This window comes from Calliphora vicina, chromosome 5, assembly GCF_958450345.1.
Source record: "Calliphora vicina chromosome 5, idCalVici1.1, whole genome shotgun sequence".
Taxonomy (NCBI): Eukaryota; Metazoa; Arthropoda; class Insecta; order Diptera; family Calliphoridae; genus Calliphora; species Calliphora vicina.
Window position 1 is genome coordinate 75,806,941 of NC_088784.1, and position 7,044 is coordinate 75,813,984.

Genomic DNA, 7,044 nt, shown 5'->3' on the forward strand with positions numbered 1-7,044 from the left:
CATTTATTTCAACACCCAATAAATCTTTTGCGAACATTATTAAACGAACAGACCGACATATTTACAGCAGACACATAATAGAAGACACTCATCATATTTGTATATTTTGTACGTCTGCCTCCGCACTTGCACAGTGTTAGAGGATAGCTGCCATTACAGAGTTGGGAAATAGTGGTTAAAAAGTGTCATTTGATAAATGGTGTTTGTCATGTTTGTATTTTCTGATTAGCATTTTTCATACTTTAAAACTTAAGAACGCGATTTTTAAAGAATGAATTATATCGTCGGAGAGGTAACACTTTTTTCTTTATCAAACCATCATTAGTTTTTCTATACACTAGTTTCTTGAGTCCGCTAACGTCAGTTAAAAGTTAGTAAAATAATCTAAACAAGCGAGATCAACAAGATATACTGGATGCCGAATCTTGTATAGCCACCATAAATATGTGACAATTTTCTGATATATGGGTTATATCAGGGTAAGGATCAATTATGGATCGATCTTCACAAAAGTTGGTAGAAAGATTTAGGTTCATATACATACGTAAAACTTTTTTACGTCTATTTTTATCACGATATTACATAATTGCATGTGAACTAAGGACAAATGTTGCTCGATTTCAGAATACTTAAAGCTAATTTGTGCAAAATATTATCAGGATTGCCACATAATGAATAATAATGTCCGGGAGGACATTTGTATGGGAGCTAGGTGATATCTTGGAACGAGAGTTTTCAACACATATTTCAACAGATACTCTGCTTAGGATAAGGATAAAACTAAAAGTTGATTTATTTTTTAAAATATTATATTTAAAACTAAAATTATTTTACGAAATTATATTCCAATTTAAGTACATATTAACATAAACAATTAACAATTATACAATTAAAAAATTAAACTTTTTCTATTTAATAAAACAAGATCGAAATGCTAAAAAGATAACGATTGCTTAAAATTTTTGGTACAGAAAAATATGACTTCCTACTAAACACAAACTGGTTTCTAGGATCTTAAAAATTAAATATATAGATAGTCCGCTGATCTATATAGTTTAAATCAAATTTCACTCACATCATATGTGATGACATGTGCAAAGTCTGATACCTTCAATGTGTATACCTTACTGCGCATAGTTTCAAACTGATTTTTAAGCAAAATGAAACTGTAATATTGTTCTCGAAATGGTTTTTAGCTAAATGACTAGGCCATTTCCAACAAAAATGTATAGAAGTTTGGGTCTTTCGAGATATCAGAAACACAAATGAATCCAAATATATAAAGGAATGTCTGGATTTGTTATGCGATTTAAGGAAGCACACTTTAGAACTATTATATAATCGAATGAAATTCATTTAATTGTCGGTCCAATTACACTATGCATCAAATTTCGGGTCATTAAATCTTTCCCGAATGAGACCAACGGGAAGTGATAGTAGAACATCAGTAGACCAAAACCCCCAAAGGGTTTTAAAAAGTTAGCTCGTATTTTAAAGTTATGTTTGAGTAAAAATTTTTCATATATATTTAATTTTTAAAATTTAATTTGTATTTTTTTACATAGTTTATATAAAAATGAACTACATTATATAGTTCCAGGTCTATTCTGCTCTGGTGGATGCTCTGTAGAACCAGAATTTGAAGTAGACAAATTTTGTAGTTCACTTCCTGTGTTTTCTTCTCCTTCATCATCGTAATGCAAGTTCTTGCTCCACCAACAAATTTCCGCTAATACAGCATCGGGAGACTTTTTTCCTCGATATCTGCAAAATTTGTGTTAAAATGTATAGGGGACAAAAAAATACACTGATGGACAAAATTCACCGCCATTTCCTCTTTAGGATGTGTAAAGGATCGCCACGGTACGTATTTGTAAATTAGGTTAAATTAAAAAGACTTGTTTTAACTGAAGTATAATTAAATTGAATTATTGTTTTTGTTGAAAAAATAAAATTTTGTGTTTCAATTATATTTATAACGTGGTAGTCCTTTAAACATTCTGAAGGGAAATGGCGGTGACTTTCGTCCATCAGTGTATATGTATATTAAAAATTACCTCATTTCAAATGGCATTGCAATTTGGTGGTACTGTTCACCTTGTTCATCTGATTCGGTCGCTAGCTGCTGACCGAAGTAGTCTAGATGATGATGTAGGTAATGAATTTTGAGCGACATATTAACGCCTATTTTAGAAAAAGCATTCATCATTGCGTTAACAAATCTCTGATAGCTGTCAGACCAATTTTTACTCAACAACCCGCCAATAACCTCTTTGATTGATTGCCAAGCAATCAATTCGTTTTTATTTAAAATATTATCAAATTCCTGATTTTTGACCAGCTTCCGAATGTCAATACTATACGATACTTTTAACGGATTTTTTTAAATTTAAAAACGATATATTTTTCTGCTTTTCGGTAATGTATTAGCAGACATCACTCCTTTTTAGAAACATTTTAGGTTTACAAGATTATATCAATAAATATTTTGAACATTTTAACTATTATTCCAGTTTTTTTAATAATATTTTATTCTGATTTGAAAATTGTTTACGCTAAGAGTTGCATTTCTAATATTGATTTGAGTTGTATTTATAGTAGAGATGCATTTTTGGCACCATAACCGTTAAATTTAAATAAGTTAAATTGTAAAAATACAAGTCTACAAGTCAAAAACTATAAAAATAAAAAATAAATCTGCAAAAAGTGTTAAAATTAATAAATTTTAAGTATATTAGGACTAGAACATTCAACTAAAATTACTTTATATAAATATTGACTTACTTCAATAGATTATTCATAAAATATATATGAAAATTTTTTACTCAAAAAAGCTGAACTTTAAAGGCGAATAACTTTAATACACGAGCTAACTTTTAAAAGCCCTTTGGGGGTTTTGGTATACTAATTATCTGCTTTCATTTCCCGTTGGTCTCATTCGGGAAAGATTTTCTTGTTGCACAGTGTTATCAGACCTAAAACTTAATGGAAAACTTTATATTTTTGAAATCTGTCAATGCAGTTGTAATTAAAATTATATTACCTATTTGTCAGGATTTATAATAATAAATAATCACCGATTAGAAAAAGATCGTTGACTACCATATAAGGCCTTATTTGGCACTTATCTCATTTTCTATTACTTTCTTTAATTTTTTTGGTATTGGATTTAAAGTCTCCATTATCACTATAGTTGCTCTCAAAAGGCAAAAGAGCCTGAAAATAAATTTGAAAATGATCAAATATTTCCTTAAAAAAAAATAATTGTAATCGTTATTTACGCAATCAGCGTATTTGTACTATTTTTTGTGTTTTGTATAAAATCTCAACTTTCACAAAAAGTGGACATAGCTTGTTTCCGCACTAAGCTAATTAAATGCTAAATGAGGATTAAAAAGTCAAATCGGATAATATTAATCCTTGCCGCATCGGTTCTAAAGTTTGAAAATATGTTTACAAGGGGGGTAATGGAATTAGGTCATGTTATTTATGTCTATACGAATGTTAGTCGTGTTGAATTGTATGTATATACCAAAATTTTTAAAAGATTTTTGCTCGTTAAAGTGATGTTCGGAAGAGGTCCTTATATGGGAGCTATGACTTATTATGGACCAATCATCATAAAATTATGTCGTGTTATTTATGTCTCCATTAAAGTTATTTGTGTTGAATTTTATGTGTATACAAAATTTTTTAAGAGATTTATGCTTGTTTAAGTGATTTTCGGAAGAGGGCCTTATATGGGAGCTATGACTAATTATGGACCGATCATCATAAAATTAGGTGACACGATTTCTGTATATAAAATACTTATTTGGAGCGGAATTTGTGTAGATACTTATATGAATTAAACATTGATCACGAATAAAGCCCAATTTCGGGAGAACATTTGTATGGGGGCTGGGTGAAATTCTGAACCGATTTCAGCCAATAGGCTTCGTCCTAAAGCCGAAATAAATGTATGTACCACATCTTATCCAAATATTTTCAAAATTGCGAACTGTACTTTGCGCACAAGGTTTACATGGACAACCAGACGGACGGACATCGTTTAATCAACTCAGAAAGTGATTCTAAATCGATCGTTATACTTTAAGGTGGGTGTTAGACTAATATTGGGCGTTACAAACATCTGCACAGACGCATAATACCCTCCAACTATGGTGGTGAAGGGTATAAAAAAGTATATAAGGAATTTAGTTATAACGGAATATGGAACTATATTTCTTAAAATTATATGAATGGTTGAAAATTTTTCGAATTATTAAAAATTCACAACCATTATAAAACTCAGGCCACTTGTAAAGGAAAAAGCAGAACAAATTTTAATCGTTTTGGGATATTTTGTAAAGTAAGACTAAAAGACATAAAAGCTCTGACAAGAATTTTAGTGCAACCATCAAAAAATGTACAATTTTTATACCAGTTTTAAAACTGCAATTTCAAAAAATGTTTAGAATTAGTTTATTAAACAAATTCTAAGAATTTAGTAATCGTTTTCTATTGGGTGGACGACTTAAAAATGCGAAATTTTTAGCTTTTATTTTGAAACATTTGTAGAATAAAAAAATTATTCAAAGTATTGCCCATTGTTAGCTATGACATTTTCCCATCTTTCAGGCAACACATGGATTCCGAGCCAAAAGAACTGCTCATCTTTTAAGGCCAATAGTTGGACTGGGCATGGTCTGGACTATAATGCGGGTCAGACAAAACTTCCAAACCACTTCCTTCTAATTTTAACAGCTATTGCAACATGTAGCCTAGCGTTTTTATGAAACCGTAATATTCCAATTCCTGATCTTCAAACTTTTTTGGTTTGTCTTCCGTGTAAAAATCACTACTTCTGAACCGCACAAATCATCTTTCGCACGTAGAAACCGTTGAAACACATTCATTATAAGCTTTGATGAGCAATCGATTTGTTTCAGCGCCTTTTTATACCCTACACCACCATAGTGGGGAGGGTATTATGCGTTTGTGCAGATGTTTGTAACGCCCAAAAATATTAGTCTAACACCCACCTTAAAGTATACCGATCGACTTAGAATCACTTTCTGAGTCGATTAAACGATGTCCGTCCGTCCGTCTGGTCGGCTGGCTGGCTGTCCATGTAAACCTTGTGCGCAGAGTACAGGTCGCAATTTTGAAGATATTTCGATCAAAGTTGGTATACTTTAACGTGCATAAATCGCTTAACAATGTTGGTATACTCACAAAATTCCACATAGTAAACTTTCATATAGACACAAATCACACCACCTAATTTCATGGTGATCGGTCCATAATTGGTCATAGCCCCCATATAAGGCCCACCTCCGAAAATCACTCAAAAATATAAAAGTATTGAAATTTTAAAAGAAAAATGTTTTTACTCTTTTACTTAGTGTTTTAAATTAAAGACGTAAAGCAAAACTTCCCGCATATGGCACAAAATTAAAAATTTTCGAAGCAAAAAACAACTTTGTTGTTAACCCTAAGAAAGAAATATATGTTATTAAAATTCTCAGTAGGAGGCCCTCGTAGGGTCATGGGCCCTGAGTTGCCTTACTGTATTTATGGAATTTAAAGCAAAATGCATTAATCTTAAACATAATTTATAAGAATTAGCTGAAATTGAGAACGGTAATCATCGTGTTTATTTAATAGTTTTTTTTTATTAAATTTATTTGCAGTTTTTTTGTATAATATTAATTAGTACATAAGGTATTTGTTTAGACGTTCAAATATTTTATTAATTTCCTTATTAATCAGACAAACAGAATAATTAATATAGATATCAATAATAGCTATATCAATTTTATTCTTTGAAACAAATACAAACAAAAAATCACAATTTAGTTATAAACTTAATAAAGAAAAAAAAAAGAAAAACAGCAACAAATAAATTATAGTTTTTGTTTTCATTTTGTGCAGCCATTCATTTTAGTTTTAATTATTAATAATTAACAAAAACACTTCATTGATATCTAAATATAACAGATACAAATAATACAAACAAACAAAAACACAAAAAGAAAAAACAAATAAATGAAAGGAAAAAAGTAGACAAAAATTAAAATTAAATTGTTTAGTAAATAAATACTTACCTACGAGTCTAACAAAAAGTGTTATAAATTTCTTTTGTTTTTTTGTTTTACTGCCAACATAACGTAATGATGATGTTGTGGTTGTTGGTATTTAACATCTAGATACAAATATATTTTCATTTAAATGTAACTAAAGTTACTACTAAATAAAACAAAAAAAAAACAGCAACTAAATAATGAAAGAATGTGTTGATTATAGAAAATAAAAATAATGATACACTTTAAATAAAACACCAACTAACTACCAACAACAAATACATACAACATGGCATTATTATCAATATGTCAAAATATTTGCACTTCCATATCAAAACATTACAACAACATCAACAACAAGAACAATAATTGTACAAACAACAAAAAGTTACAACTAAAAAAACAAATGGAAAAAAATACTATAAGAAATAAATGAAAATTGTGATGATTGCAATGATGACGATAAAGAAGTTGAAAAAATACTCATATAAAACATAAAAAAAAAGAAAAATTGTTCATAAATGGCAAAAAAAAAAAATACAAAATTACAGAAGAAAACTGCTAAATAAAATTAAGGGTTTTGTAGTGAGTTTAAAATATTTTTAAGACACCCTACCTTGATATTACACTCTGATAATTTACAAAATAAGAACATTTTATTTAATGTAGCTTCTAAATATTCTAAAACTACACTTTTAAATTCCATTTTTAAACTTTTAAATAATAAATACCTACAAGAACTAGAAGCTTTTTAAAAAGTGCTGCCTTTCTAACCCTTTGATAAAATTGAGGGTTAAGCATGTAGCATATTTTCGGGGTTTTAGGGCAACATTACTTCATACTCATTATACGGCTTACCACACAAAATTGTTTCAGAAAAGAACACAAAAAAGGGTTAAAGGCAGACTAAAGGCATTATTTATATTAGAAAATAAAACGCCATAATACAAATTGATGTCGTATTGTAAACTTTAAAATA